The sequence below is a fragment of the Neolamprologus multifasciatus genome, chromosome 20, assembly GCF_963576455.1.
Source record: "Neolamprologus multifasciatus chromosome 20, fNeoMul1.2, whole genome shotgun sequence".
Lineage (NCBI taxonomy): Eukaryota > Metazoa > Chordata > Actinopteri > Cichliformes > Cichlidae > Neolamprologus > Neolamprologus multifasciatus.
This window is the reverse complement of record NC_140458.1, coordinates 4,402,647-4,419,280: the sequence shown is the minus strand read 5'-3', so window position 1 is coordinate 4,419,280 and position 16,634 is coordinate 4,402,647. Positions and strand designations below refer to the sequence as shown.

At 42.1% G+C, this 16,634-nt stretch overlaps 1 protein-coding gene and 1 long non-coding RNA gene across 2 annotated transcripts in view; both read right to left on the bottom strand.

Annotated features, from left to right (window-relative positions):
- Positions 1 to 16,001, bottom strand: part of LOC146494145 (uncharacterized) — a 46,328-nt gene extending 30,327 nt beyond the window's left edge. The window contains exon 1 of the long non-coding RNA XR_014871540.1: positions 6 to 16,001. This is a non-coding gene — a long non-coding RNA (uncharacterized LOC146494145). The remainder of the gene's footprint in view (positions 1 to 5) is intronic.
- xkr7b (XK, Kell blood group complex subunit-related family, member 7b) overlaps positions 1 to 16,634 on the bottom strand; it is a 125,137-nt gene that overhangs the window by 47,022 nt on the left and 61,481 nt on the right. The gene's annotated exons all lie outside the window — the stretch shown is intronic.

Genomic DNA, 16,634 nt, shown 5'->3' with positions numbered 1-16,634 from the left:
ATCACCAAACATTTTAACCCTGTGTGTGGTGCCTTCATGTGCAGAGGGAAATTTAAAAACCCCATGAACCCGGTCCGTCTGAGACGCACTGTGTTAATGTGCTAGCCCCTTTGGGTGATTCAAAGGAAACTTTCAACAGTCCAACAGGTGTCGGCTACAATCTCACGTTGAGCCTGAAGGAGATTTTCACAAGATATGTAATAACAGAGATAAAACTTGAAAAGACTGGTGGGAGACTGAAATGAGGTTTTAAAAGACGAAGAAGAAGAGGAAACAGTGAATTTATCTTCGGAAGCCGCGAGCTCAGCAGCACCGAAGGGAGGCACTTTGAAAGCAGATGGATGATGTGTTAAATATAAGTATTCTTTTAATAAGTATACACTCGGCAAGACTGTAGCATTGAAGCGGTTGTCATATTTTCTGCTTCAGAACATTTTTCCTGGCACATTTCCATAGATAAGTCACTGTTGAAGATGTTTGAAATAAAGTGAGGCAATGAAACAACTGATCACACACACACACACACACACAGACTGGTTTTTGGAAAAGGCAGAAATATTCACACACACTGAGAACACGACTTGCACCCAGCATTCAGCACGAAACACTTGAAGCACCACGAAATGTCGGTTACGTCTCCTCAAACAGTCACTATGGATACTGACCCACATTTCAGTCATGGTGGAGATGTGCTTCTCATTTACATTCACCTCAAATAAATGCTCAAGCCCCCAACGTGCATCGTCAGGCCTTTTTAGAATAAAAGCTAAAGTCTGAAATGTCAGAAAAGATGATAATAAGATTTGTATCTTCCCTTTGAATCTTGGGCTAAAGTGACCGTGTTTCAGTGGGTTTTCTTTTCCCGATTCCACTTATTGCAGCTTTGTTGCCGTCTGCAGACTTGTTGCTGACAGTGCAGACACTTAAGACCGGCTGCACTTCACTGATTATTTTAACCAACCTTGTAATGTTTCACGCGTTTCCTTAAAATTTTTAATTAAGAAGGATTTGTGTGTGTGTGTGTCTGTGTGTAGCGCACACAGAGATGTTAATTCAGAATGAAGGCCCGTGTGGCTTCGGTGCAAAGCTGGTGGGTTAATGATTTATATTAAAGCAGAAAGTCAAACATATTTAAAATGAAAAGCATAATAAGAAGATATGAAGTGTGCAGCGACAACAGCTCTCTGGAGCTTGGAGAGCCTCTGCATGCTGCTTTCAGTGACCTGATTTAGCAGGTAATACTGTGTCTGCCATGGTGAAGATGTTACTTTAGCCTGATGGCATGCTAATATTTGCTAAGCCCCACCAAGCAGTAACATTAAAACAAATGAAGCCAACAAACCCACGCTCTCACCTCCCCACAACAAAGTACCCACCCTCAGAGAAGCATACATGTTCACACCCCAGTACTGAAACATTTTGGCATCTATACTTCCCCCCTTCATAACAATTGTGGAGTCGTTCCCAGTTTTATTAAGCTGTACAGTTCTGCATCGAGGACCAAGGTAGCTAATGATTGGTTGGTGTTTTGTGCAGTGTTTTCATGTCATTATGTGAAAATTAATATGGCTGGCTGAGTTTTTGCAGCATACTAACAGACAATCCAAGAAGTCTCCAGCTTTGGTGAGTGAAATTCTAATATTTTCTTTGTGTTTTAGTAAACACTAATGAGCAGGTGTCTGTGTGTGTCTAATCTCCCACACAGTCTAGTGTCAGCAGACAGCTGCTGCCTCTCCTCCTTCTTCTTCTGGCTGCTCCCTGTAGGGGTCGCCACAGCGGCTCGTCTGCCTCCATCTCACCCGATTACTAACATCTTTCTCTGTCACACGAACCCTCCTTCACTCCATCCATGACACTTCTCTGTGATTTCCTTCTTTTCTTCCTGCCCTGCAGCTCCACATTCAACATCCATTATCCCTCCTCTGCACATGTCCAAACCCTCTCAGCCTTGCCAACCTGAGCTGTCCCGCCGATGCACTCATTTTTTAATTTGGTCCATCCTAGTCGCTCCAACAGGGGTCAAAGTCCTCAGAGGTCAAAGTCTTAAGATCATTAACTCTACCACCTCCAGCTCCACCCCCCGTCTTTTTGTGAGTGTCATCATCTCCACACTATTCATCATCGCAGGTCACTACCATCTTGTAAACCTTCGCTTTCACGCTTGCCGCTATCCTTCTGTCACAAATCGTCCCTGACACTTGTCTCCACCCACTCCACTCTCCTCTTCACCTCTCCTGTTCGCTCTCTGTTACTTTCAGGTATTTAAACTCATCCACCTTTACTATCTCTGCTCCTTGCAGGTCCACCTTTCCACTCATCTCCGTCACACACGTATTCTATTTTGCTTCTTGTGACGTTCAGGTCAACAGGTAATTTGTTGAATTCAAGGCATCAAAATAGGGGTACGCAGAGCTATGGCCAGCCCTCAGTTTTGTTACCCATCAGCAGTGTTGGGAAGGTTACTTTTAAAATGTATTCCATTACAGATTACAGATTACATGCCCCAAAATGTATTCTGTAACGTATTCCGTTACGTTACTCAATGAGAGTAACGTATTCTGAATACTTTGGATTACTTAATATATTATCATGCTGTTTACAACTACATGAATGTACTATTGCTGTGATTTATTACTGTTACTGAAGGTCCGCAGCTCCAAACCGTAGTAAAGGGACCTCTGGCTAATACGGTGGGTTCGTGTCGGCTCGTAGCTGAAAACTAGCTTTACTTTGTTGTCTGGGTCAACTTTGCTAGCGAGAGACACAGAGAGGCGTTGAAAGGCTGCTCCAACAGAACTTATTGTTTTTGGAGGAAAACACGAACACGGTGTACAGTCGAGTCTTAATAGCTTACTTACAACTGGGCTCGTCAGGCACTCTTCTTGGCTGCAGTGGTTATTATTATATTTACATGCTTCCAGCTCCCGTTTTTGCTCGATGACAGCTCGTACTTTTCCTTTTTCTCCCTCCCTCGCTCACAGACACATAACGTGTATGGCAGTCCATTCTCCCTGCAGCACGGACTACACTGCCCATGATGCTACATTCTTTAGAGCTATGCCTGAAGCATTCTGCCTATTAGCTTAGCACAACAACAACAACAGGCGCTCTCTCACCCAGGAAACACGCAGAGAGAGAGCGTCACCCTGTAACCATGGCAACCGTAACGCTGCCACCTGGAACAACAGAACGTAGCTGTCAAACAAAACCCAAACAGTCCTGACCCGCCACAATATGAAACAGGGAAGTACCGCCGTGTAATCCATTTATTTCAACAAAGTAACTGTATTCTAAATACCACCTTTTTAAACGGTAACTGTAACGGAATACAGTTACTCATATTTTGTATTTTAAATACGTAACGGCGGTACATGTATTCCGTTACTCCCCAACACTGCCCATCAGTCATTGCTTGATGACCTGGGAACAATCGCCTGTGGATTAGTCATCAGATATCTGGGCCGCCTGTTCTGTCTGTTTGTCATGATTTACTAAAGGAGACACTTTAAAAATAGATCAATCATAACGGTGGTGTGGTGGCCATCATTATCACATCACATATGGACATCCTTATTAGGGATGGGTACCGGTATCCGGTGCCATGATGGCACCGGTTCTGACATAAACGGTAGTAACCAGACCGAAAAGCAGCGCACATTTCGGTGCTTTATTTCGGTGCTTTTTTTCCTGAGCTGTGATACACTTTCTTCTTCCTTACATTTGTATTGGCGGTTGGCAAACAACTGAAAGGTGCATTACCGCCACCAACTGGTATGGAATGATACACTTTAGATTCTAGCCAATCATTTTAAGTTTCCGAGAATAGTAGGCGGGTCCAGGTACGTACGTTCTTTTAGAGCAGAGCTACAGATTAAAAATGCCCAAGGCGAAGCGGTCAAAAGTCTGGCTGTACTTCACAGCAAAAGATGCAAACTCAGCAGCTGCAACAAGTGCTTTAAGCTGATACTGTGATACTGTCAAAGAAGGTAACACCTCAAATCTGATGAAACACCTGGCGACGCATAGTGTTTTTTTTTAAAGCCGAGAAATGCGCCGTATTTGATAGCTTGCTGCGAGACCTCACACCGAGCACATCTACTGCTTGTGGGTTGCCTGTTATCGGACCCGGAATTAGCAACATCCCCCAAAAACCCGAAGAGGAGAGTCCTGGCCCCTAGCCCTGCCAGTGTAGCAGAAATGATGACGGATGATGATGCAGCAGCAGCCGTTCTTCTCTGCGTGAGTAGCTTAATGTTGTTCGTGTGTAATTTACGTTGAGTAGGCTAACCACGTTATTACATTAATGCATGTAAGGTGAACAGCAAACACCATCATAGCTACATGCAGCTGTCTTCTTGTTTGATGGCAGATACTCCCTTCACCCTGGCCAAAAAGGCTAAAATGACCAAAGAAAAAGTGGAAAACAGCTAAACATGAGAGGTTTTTGGACAAAGTTTGTGTTTTTTTCCATTGTTTAAGCTGCTTCCAGCCAAGAGTGATACCATATATGCCCCATAGCTGCAGAAAAGGCTAACATTGTTATCTTTTTACAAAAAAACAGCTGAACATGAGAGGTTTTTGGACCACTTTTGTGTTTTCCATTCTTTAAGCACCGGTTTGAGCACCGTTTAAGCACCGGCACCGTTTCAAAAGTACCGGTTTGGCACCGGTATCGGATAAAACCTAAACGATACCCATCCCTAATCCTTATACAATATAGTTCACTTGGTAATAAAAGTCACAGAGCTGTGCTTAGCTGCTACCAATGTGGGATTTTGGGAAAATAAGAGAGGCGGCTGCACGCCATTTGGCAGCAGTGTGTTTTGGCCTTAAATCACTCAAATCATTTATTTCATTTAAAGGTCATCTGCAGATTTATTTGGTAAAAACACAAAAGAAATGTTCAGCATGATTCATCAGCTTATTATGTGTATCCTTTAGCTCTAGAAAAGTGCACTTCCTCAAGTAATTTCCAAAGCTGGGTTATAAATGCAGTATTGTTTACATAATGTTTTCTGCATCTTCTCTAACTTTGCTGTTGTACTGTTCCACATCCTCGCGCGTTACTCCATCCTGTAGATAAATGTAACACTGTAAATACTGTAATTCACTGGCAGGATGATACTTTGGCTAGAGGAAAACACATAAACACAAGCAGCAGACGAGAGTGCAATCTTCCTCCAAGGTAGTATTTTTCATACACACATACATAATAATGGATTGGATTTATATAGTGCTTTTCAAGGCACCCAAAGCGCTTTACAATGTCACTCTCGCATTCACACACTGGTGGAGGCAGCTACGGTGGTAGCTACAGCTGCCCTGGGGCAGACTGCCATCGGCCCCTCTGGCCAACACCAGTAGGCGGTAGGGTAAAGTGTCTTGCCCAAGGACACAGCGACCAGGACAGAGAGGCCGGGGATCGAACCGGCGACTTCCGGTTACAGATGCGCTTCCGAACCCCCTGAGCCACGGTTGCCCTAATATAATATATGAATATATATTCATTTTGTTTTATTTGTTCTTTGCAAAGGTACATTAAGAAGTTTGTAGTGCAGTAAAAATAAGTGCAAAGTGCAGCTTTTGTCAAATGGGACATGATATACAAACTATTGTGATATTTAGAATTATCATCATCACTATATGTTTATACGTTGTCAGTACAAAGAATGGAAATAGCTAGATTTAGCATTATTTTCACTTTGACCTTCTGATCTTGAAGATCAGAGGTCAAATGTGACATTATTTTAAATACTTTTGGTATGTTGACAATACACACCACTATTGGAAGAGTCATAGTTTCTACATTTATGAGGCTATTTGTCAAATTTCCAGTTGTTTCCAGTTGTTTCCAGTTTTCCCAGTTCAAGTTGATCTTGAAGACCTTACTGGATGTAAGCCAAATTGTAATGGATTGGTCACATGACCCCACTTTACACCCCTACAAAGTATTACCAGAATTCACTCAAAATTGTTCAAGCTATCGTGTTTACAGACAGACTGACAGGCATGCAAATGCTAGCAAAAACACAACTTCCCCGGTGATAGCGCTACAGGGCTTTGGAGCGTGATGTGGGAGGGGGTGTTACCGCCAAGGTGCCATTTTAGCAGGCCAGACAAAGGGCTAAAGGAGCGAAAGCATCAGCAATGGTGCGCCCTTGCTGCGTTGTCGGATGTTAGATTGCACGATCGGGATGGGAATAAGCTGGAAAATGGGCTCTTTTTATTCTTTCCCCACCTGGAAGCAACGTGACGGAGCTCGTGTATCGATGTTACCAAGAGAAGGCGTCTAGCCTGGATAGCAGCTGTGAGACGAGCGGATATCCAGTTCTCTTCCATCCACAGATATCTGTTGGTGCTCCAGACATTTTTATTCAGTTAAGTTCTAAATAAGTTCATATTACTCTTTATAGCCGATTAGTTTTATTTTCAATGCACTCTGAGGTCATTGCAAATTAGAACAAACATCATCATGAGTCATTTTGTAGAACTACCTTCTATTTATAGAGTTGCTTTTTCATTATTGCAGCAAACAAGCCAATGAAATAGATGAAACAAACCCTGACTGGGTTCCAAAGCTGCACATGGGCTCTACGAAATCCCTGCTTCAAACTAGGGACATGGTGGCTACACGCCACCATGCCAATCAGATTACTTCTTCCACGTGAGGGTGAAGAGGTGACCCTCCTGGATAAGATGGTGAAGGTTTGCTGTGTTTTGGTGAACATGTGCCCCGGTGTGGTAGTAAAACCAGGGAAAAATACTCTTGTTAAATACTCTTAAAAGTCTTGTGCTGTTTATGTAGTGATACGTTTTCAAAAGAGACAGTAAATTACAGAATGCTAGTAGTGGCTGATATTATTTAAATGCTGTCATGATTTTATGTAAACATTTTGTCATTTGTAAACTATACATGACATTGATTCTACATTATAATTAATGTGATGTTCTACAAAGTGGTTTTAATTAAAAATAAAAGAGGCAAAAATGTGTTTGTTTCTTTATTTGACTTTTGAACAGTGTTACTTAGTAAGTACATATTCAATAAATGCAAATTATTTACATGGCAGTGCACTTCAGGCACAAAGGTAGACCCCCTAAATAAAACATTATGGTTGTTCAGAACAGAACTATGCTTGGAGAAATATTTCCCCATCAGTTGAGACGACTCCTCCACAGTAGCAGGGGGAATTTCTTTTTTGAGGACGGCTTCTTTTATCTGTCACTACGGATGGTCTGTTTATGTTTTGATTGAGAGCCTTTTTGGGGCAGCTGAAGAGGAGAAGTCTATCTTATGGCCAACCTCTGGCTGTATCTTGGTCACATTACCCAGCAAAGACCGTGCTTGCTTTCCCGGCAAGTTCATACTCCCGCGTGGTCTCGGCAAGTCCGGTCTTACGGAGAGATCTCGCAAAAGTTGAATTCCAACAATGGCGGAAGCTACTTAGTTGTAATAATCTTTCACAAAATACACTTTTAAGATATTTTGAGGCGTGAATGTAGTTGTGTAAACGTCAGATATCTGCTCGGTTTACAAGATATCACATATTTGCAAAAGTGCTCCGACGTTTTCGGAGATCCGACACCCACTAGCTCGAAGCTAACGGGAGGTCGAGACCTACTACAGCCGGGAGGAACACCGCTCTCCCAGCACATCGTGCCTCGACCTCCCGGTCGGCTTCGAAGAATGCAGCTAAAACTTTTGCATATATCTTAAAAGTGTATTTTGTGACCCAGAAAGAGTAATATTACAACTAAGTAGCTGCCGCCATTGTTGGAATTCAACTTTTGCGAGATCTCGCAAAAAAAATTTTTATTTTTTTTTCTCCCATGTCCCCTGCGGGGCTCCGTCCGGTCTCGCTGAGAACGCGAGTACGTACTTGCGTACTTAGAATTGAGAAAGGGCCAAGTGTGTTTGTATTGATTCGTGGCCTGTTAAAATGGTGCTGCGCTCCCACAATGCATTGCGGCGTGACGTCAACTCCAAAGCCCTATAGCGCTAAAGGTCACACAGAGTTTATCTCACAAAACTAAGGAAAACAACTTTTTCTCATTTCTTGGATAATTTCTAAAAACCAAGCATCGCCTGTGTCGCTGACATGCACAGATCAAAATGTTTTCACCCCCACTGATGTTTTTAATGGCTTCTCATTTTTTACAAGACACAATCAAAGCACTATTTTGATTTCTCTATTCACAAAAACAAAACTGTCGAAATGAAAACACATCTGAGTGACACGAGGAGATAAATCAGCTGTGCCGTCTATTTTTTGCTGCTGTTAGGAGGTTTGAAGTGTGTGTTTACTTTGTTGGGCTCTGTTTGCACTACTGTAATTTTGTATTTTGTAGATTCTTCAATGGATTTGAAAAACTATTTGACTTGGCTGTGAAGTTTATACTTATATGCCTCTGTTAGTTATTTCCAGAGCCTTAAGGCACAGGTTACATCTGTATCTTCTGTGAAATCCCTTCTTAAACAACTGGTTAATAAGAAGCCTTGATATTTACTTACTGTTCTCTGTGGTGTTAATTTTCATCCTTATGTTCTCTATTCACTATATTCTCCCCATTTTGCCCTTTTCTGTTTTCATTTACTAAGAAAAGTGCTACACAAACAAAGTTTCTTTTGAAAGTGAATATGCTGTTACAATATTTGATTAATTTTAACATTTTAACAGGTGTTGCTTTCTTTCAAAGAGTGTGGATTTCATTTTGGAAACAAACTTGTGAAATGTTCAGCCAAGATTCATGGAGGCGTTGTGGTGCTTTCACAGACTGGTTTGTGTGTTAAAAAAGGAAAAACGAGCTACACGAGTGGCTGAAGAGACACCGGAGACTCACTGAGATGAAACGAGAAGCTGCGTATTTGAGAAACATGTTTAGATGTCTTAAGTCTGCTGTTTTTCACTTACCTCTGGAGTAAAGCACACATGCAGGCACATTATAACGAGCTATCTCGGCTACGGCGCTAAACACAGTGTAGTGATACAAGATGTCATTAAACCATTAACAGCCCGCTGATATCTGTGTTTTGTTTCAGACTGATTGTTTTTCCTCTAAGAGTTGGAAATTTTGCATATTCTGCTTCCCCAGCATGGAGGTGCCAGTAACCGATCAAACTACTTTTTAGGTTTGTAGAGCTTTTTGCCCCCCAGATAATCTGTAGCCATCAGAAAATTGTTTTATGTGATCAGAAAGTTCAATGACTCACTTCCACTTCAAGATCATCTTCTCCTGCCCCTCTGAGAGTTTCTTGGCCACACAAAGTCTTCACTCACCGCCTGCATAACCACCAGATTTGTGTTCTAAAGTATCGACAGTGGAGGAGATTCAGCGCACATCACAGGCACAAACTCAACGGGAGTGATCGCGGCTTCCAGAGAGCGATCTATAAATAGCAGCTGTGCTGAAAGCGGTCTGGGTGTGCACGGGAAGATCATCTGCCAAATTTAAATCCAGTAAGGATTTTGGATTTTTATGGGTCAATTCCCAGAATTCTTTAGTCATATCTTGATTGGTATCTTCGTGCGCACATCTGGATCGATTCCAGCGCCGGGGCTATTTTTAGGCCAACTTTAACCAGCTTTCATGTTAAGAATCGTCACTCGTGACCAGAACCAAAGACTGAACAGCAGCTTTGAGTCGAAGATCCACGGTGTCCAAACCTGTGGTGTGGTAGTGGGTCAGGGGAGCGACATGCGTGGCAGTGGCACTTTCATTCATTCATGGAGTTGTGCATTCGTCCGATCACGGTAAGAATGAAGAGACTGAGGGAGATATTCAGCACTAACCACCTGAACTGTGGCAGACCGGTACCGGTCCGTGAATCGTTTGGTACCGGACCGCGAGAGTTGAGGCTCGGATGTGAAATGTAGAGTTTTCAGGGTTTTTAGCATCATTTTGTTATCGTTTTTATCATTAACTCGGTTTTCCTGGGTCTTTTCACGTGTGTTATGAATAAAACTCTTTTTTTCGGTACCGGTATTAGTTTTATTAGTTTTAAAGGTTGGGGACCGCTGCCATCATGCACCATCATGAGGATCTTGGCTTCATCTAAGTTCCTCAAAATTAGTTTTAAGACTTGGCATTTTGACAAAGCGAAGGAGATCCAGCAGACAAGTGCGAGAACAAAACCAAGACTCAGGCGACGTCCACATGTACATGGCTATTTTTGAAAACACAGTTTTTTCTATGTGTTTGGGCACTACTGTAAATGCTGTATAGAAAATCATACTGTACAAGACAATAATTATAGTTCTACAACTGTTTTTTAATAATTGTATATCTATAATCTGCTATAGCTTTTCATATTTATAACCATACGTATAACTTGTTCATAGCTTGTACCCTCACTACAGTTACAGCCTGTACAAACTTAGTTATAATATATTCATAACATACCTTCATACCGTGTACATTGTAACACATCTATAATAGATCTATATTCTGTAACATATCTATATTATTGCTAAAGCACTTCTGGATGGATGCAAACTGCATTTCGTTGCCTTGTACTTGTGACATGTGCAATGACAATAAAGCTGAATTCTATTCTATTCTATTCTTTCGTCCACACGTAAATGGCGTTTTGCATCACTGAAAATGCAGATTTTTGAAAACTCTTTTTTGCGTTTACATTTGGACAAGAAAAACTGAGATTTAGTCACAGAACCTCAGAGGTGTGCGCCGTTTTTGACATCACGCTGTGCGTCACGTTATTGTTTGCATGACATGAATTTGTACAATGGCAGATAGAGACAAAATACTGTTGCTGTTAACCTTACTATCTGCAGTTTTTACACTCTTGCAGTTAGTGTCCCTCCATTTAGAAAGACCGCTTCCATGCGTCGTGTTTGGCCACTTCTGATTGGCCAACATTTCTACACGGTTAGGATTATTTCGCCACCTGTTGCTTTGGCGTGTTCTTGACAGCGTTTGACTTCATTTTTTTGGGCTTACGTGTGGACGGGACGTAGCCTCAGTGTCAAAAACAGTCCACCCTAGGAGATGACCTTCATGGGAAACCAAAGAGACAAATGAAACCAACGGATGAAAGCATCGTTTGGCCACCTAATGATTTTTTATGGGCGGAGTCACAGAACTTTGCGGCCTTTTATAATTCTTCAAATGTAGCCGTCTTATATTTTCTTATCTGTTATTGATTAATGTGTTTTCACTATTTTTACATCTTTGAATTATGACCGTAAACTTAGGTTTTCCAAAACTGACATCAAATTATGGGATTCCGATCATTTCTACTTAGAAACAATGTTTTTAATCTCCACTATAACAAAAGAGACCAAAAGACTGGACGACAGGTAGGCCATAATTAAAGTTGTGTTGCTAGGCAACCCCCTCAAAAAATCCTGACAAAACACAAATTCATGTGTGTTTGCAGCTTACGCACAGCCACGAGGCTGTCTGTGCTACAGCCCAAATCTGGCCAGATCTCAGCTGGAGGTAAACGCCGTCTCTACAGAATCAGATTTTTACAAGGAGAAATAAACGGACGGATGAGACGAGGATGGAAGACGGGGAGGAGGGGAGATGGGGAAGGAGGGGAGATGGGGAACGAGGCGCGTGTCTGAAGGAAGGAGGGAAGCGTTGGAGTGAGGAGACCGGAGGAGGTGAAGGAGGGGAGGGTTTCTAATTTGAGAGGTGAAATGAACGGGAAATGATCGTGCAGAGAAACAGGTGAAGAAAATGTAATGAGAAGATGACTCGGTGGGGGGGAAAGACAGGCGACAGATGCAGAGGAATGTGAGAGGAAGCGCGAATGAACCATATGTGTGAAGCACCGTCCTCACCCCCCTTTCTCTTCCTTTTTTCTTTTTTCACACAGACTCCATTTTCCTTCACATATTCTCACACACCTTTTTTTCCTCTTTTTCTTTCCATACAGGCACTTGTGTACAAAAAAATACCCTTAAACTCATCCATCTACAACACAAAAAAAAATCACAGCCAAACACACACATCCATGCACAAAACGCGCACTCACACGGGTGAGTGAATGAGCTGAAAAGAGTCCTTATCACTGCAGCAGCTGCCAGTCCATTCATATCATTATAATAACTCTGAATGACACTAATGAGGAATACACACCATGAATAGACCAGGATGAGACTTACTGTGTGTGTGTGTATAATAACTAGTACACATAATAAATGGGCCAGAAGGAAATGCTTTAAATATATGTTTGTGCAAGTGTGTGCGTGTGTGTGTGTTTTCCTGTATGAATAAACACAATAAGTAATCAGAGAGAGACAGAAAGGGAATGACTCAAATGAAAATGGGCAGGAGAAAGGGAAATATGCCAAAATTAACTTCACAGGAAATCCATTTTAACTCAGAAAGTAAAGAAAAGTAAATACAAGAAGCGCGTATTGATTCAAAACTGAAAAAATTAATTGACCTGTTATGTAAGAGACCATTTAAAACTATGAATGCAAAGATGAATAATAGAGAAGTGACAAAATAAGCAATCATTATCCAACTCCTGCTTAAATTCTAGGGTTACATAATCAGTACCAAAATGTTAAAAAAAAAATACCACAATCATCAACCAGTTGTCACTATAAACCATATTTGAAAGATGGAAGTAGCTTAAAGGTGAAATCACTGCTCAAGTGCCCTAAACATGCATTCTTTCTAATGACAACCAGAGGTTAGCCCTTCTGGTTTCAAATATTAGTCAAGATGTTAGAAAGTCTATGAGAAACAAATCTACTGAGATCATCAAATGAGCGCTAAACACTATCCTGATGAGTTTATGGATGCTAGGGATGCACCGATACCGATACTGGTATCGGGTATCGGGGCCGATACTGTAAAATGTGTGTGTACTCATACTAGTAAAAGTTAACCGATACCATGAACCGATACCAACTTATTTCATTAATCAGAGGGTGGCTTGTCATTTCTGTTGTAGTTTTTTAGATTGGCCACTAGGGGGACATCCCGCGCTAAACAGGCACAGGGTTAGACGAGTGAGACTGGCGGCTCCAGATAAAAAAGAGAAACTGGAGGCTGCTGTAGCTAGGCTAAACAAAATGTCAGCAGTGTGGAACAGCCAACTTTAACTCAGGTTTTAGAAAAGCGAAGAAAAATGTCAAGAGAAAATCCACGGGCAGTTTAAATAACAGAGGCTCTGACTCATTTTATCGCTCTGGATGACCAGCCAATGCCAGTCGTGGAAAACATAGGATTGCACCGTCTTCTCAGCATACTCGGGCTGCGATATGAAATAATAAATAAACAGAAGTGTTTATTTATTATTCTGAAAGCTCGGGACAGTGCCAATAGTTCAGTGATATTTTGTTAAATTACAATGTGGAGACTCCGCAATAATTTCTAACAGAAGTGCTTATTTTTCACTAGAAATTTTTTTGTGGTCATTTCTATTAAGATTTAATTTTTTATTGGCAGAGAATAAAATAAAACCTGTCTTCCAATTCATTGCATTTGTGTGTGTGTGTGTGTGTGTGTGTGGTAGAAGTATCGGTTTTTGTACTCTGTATCGGCAAGTACTCAGATCCAAGTATTGGTATCGTATCGGTTTGTAAAAATTGGTATCGTTGCATCCCTAATGGACGCATTTGCTAGTTTTAGTGTTGTTTAATCCAAAATGCTTATTCTATAAATTGTTATCTCCACTGGCTCAAAAAGGAAGATAAAGCAGGCTCTGTTCTGCAGTACTGTGCAAAAGTCTTGGGACACCCCTCATTTGTTTGCATTGTGCTTGCAAGCAGGCAGACTTTCATGTACGTTTTTGCCAAGCTGCCTTGAGTGAGAGTTCAAGGCTTTCTGAAGGCCTTCCAAAGCTTTTGTTGAACATTGGCTGCTTTTTCATTCATTTTCAGTCCAGTTCTTGTACCTGACTGTTTTCAGGTGAAAGGATGAAGCCGTGTTGTTTCTACACATCTTCTGTTTGCTCGTCGGAAATGGTTTCAATGGAAATGGGTCTGTCAAGAAGCCATTCTTAAGGAAGGAAGATGGAGATAAAAGGCAGAGGTATCCCACATTACACAAGAACTGGACTAATGTTCAGTGGCACCGAGTTGTATCGGGTGATGAGTCCAAATTTGGAAATTTTTGGTTCAAATTGTCATCAGTGTGTATGGAGGAGATACAGCAAGTCTCCACAGCATCTGTAAACCACAGTGGAACATAGTGTACCATCAGATCTTAATCATCATGCATACTGTCAGGTTGGCAAAGGCATTTTTCACCGTGCCAGCATTCCCAAACACTCTGCCAATGCATACCAAAGAATACCTGAACTAAAAACATACAGTGCAGCACTATAAGTCATGGACTGGGCTCCCCAGTCCTCTGATCTCAACATCACTGAGGAAGGGTGGGATCATCAAAATGATCCCACCATCGATTTGATTTTAAACATGAAACAAAAGGCAGCCAACATCCAAAGATGATCACTCACAGAACCTCAGGCCGCTACAGTTTCAATTATACATTCATACAGCACTTAATTCCATGCAGTTAAAGAACTTTATCTATTTTACATCCATGGCCAATTTAGCATCACTAATTAATTTAACATGAATGTCAGAGGAAAGAGATGACATGCAATCTCCACAGAGAAAGGCCCAAACCAGAGTTCAACCGACCTCTTTCTTGCTGATAATCGTTGCAATGCCCATTTGGGACAGAAAATCTGGGACAGTAGTAGGGAAAAAGTGGTTTGCTATAGGTTTTGCCTCAGTATTAGTCTGAGGTGAGTATTGAAAAACACAATACTCTGGCCCTTACTGAATCAATACAAGAGAAAATGTTGTTCAATATTTTGGTACACATATCTAACAATATAAATATGGTGTGATAAGATGGATTGTAGCAGAAGTGAGGATTCAAATGCAAAGATGCAGAGACTCAAACAAAAGGTGAGCCATTTATTATTATCTGTTAACCGTTTAGGTCCATACAAAACTCCAAACAGGGGAAAACACAGAATCCAACAGAGCACAAAGTAAATTAGGAACATTAAGAGCAATCTAGGACTTTAACTATGAATTAAGGCACATGAACAGGGATAAGCAGAAAGAACAACATAGTACAACACAGAACATGAGGAAACAGACTTTAAATACCCACAGACACAGAGGGCAGTTAGACAGAGTGGAAACACCGGGGCAACGAGAAACAGCTGAAACTCATCGAGGGTAATGAGACAGGTGAAGTAGGTGAAGTAAAAACCTAGAAACATGACACAGAAGACAAACAGCTATCAAGGTAAAACAGGAAGTGACAGACTATACAGAGCACATACCTTAGTTAGTTAATACAGAAAGCATAAGAGGGAAAGCCTCTAACCCCCAACCAGAATACGGAGTTAAATGGACAAGAACTGAAACAAAAAACTTCCGGTTGAGTGAACGCTGGCGCGACTTGCTGCCGCTACTCACCGCTATCTCTGTCGCTACCGGATTCCTGTCCTGTTCCTGTCTCTACGGCCCACCGGTGTCTCTGTCCGGTTGTTCCTGTCCGTGATGTGGCCTCTCAGGATCTATGCACTGTCTTTGTGGGTCTGGATCTTTATGTCATTGATCTACCGACTCGGCACTGGGCTCCATCAGTATACAGCCGATGAGCTCCTCCGGCTCTGCTTCTCCGTGGCTGCTCCACCGCTGGCTGCTCTTCATCTCCACACGGACATCGCCTTCCTCCCTCGCCGAAAGTACGTGCATCGGGGCTCCCGTCTGTATTTCCATCAGGATAATTCCAAGCCAATTCAGTCCTTCTGGTCCACCTCTGGTCACTCTCAACAGAACCCCGCCAGGTCTGTTGACCACAATGTTTTGGCTACGGCCAACGCCAACGCTCTCATCCAGTCCGACAGTACTTCCGTCAACTTCGGCCTGCTTAATATCCGTCCGCTTACGAACAAAGGACATCTCATCCAGGATCTCCTAACAGACCGTAAGTTTGACTTTTTCTGCTTGACTGAGACATGGCAACAGCTCAATGACTTTTCGCAGCTCAACGACGCCACCCCCCCCCCCCCCCCCCCCCCCGGGGTTTGTTTACACCTGCCAACCTCGTGAGTCCGGCCGTGGTGGTGGCCTCGCGGTAATTTATCGCGAGAACTGGAAAGTCTCGCCGCTGTCTGTCCCTACCTACAGCTCCTTTGAATCTGTTGTTTGTCATTTACCACCCCCCAAAATTAAATTCTGTTTTTATAAGTGACTTTGTTGATCTGCTGACCAACCTAGCTACTGTTTCCCCTAATATAATATTGCTGGGTGACTTCAACGTCCACGTGGATAACTGTGATCATCCTCTTACCAAGGACCTTTTATCCTGCTTTGATAGCTTCAGCCTTAAACAATACATAAACTTCCCTACCCACAGTAAGGGCATCTACACTTAACTGATAATAACCTTTACGAACAGTTCCAGTCTGGTTTCCGTCCTCTGCATAGCACCGAAACTGCTCTTATAAAAAATAACAAACGATCTTCTTATGGCAGCTGATTCTGGTCTCCTCTCCATCCTTATTCTCCTTGATCTGAGTGCAGCCTTTGACACCATCTCTCATCCCATTCTTCTTATCAGATTAGCTTCTATTGGTCTCTCTCATACTCCATTAGCCTGGTTTAAATCATACCTGTCTG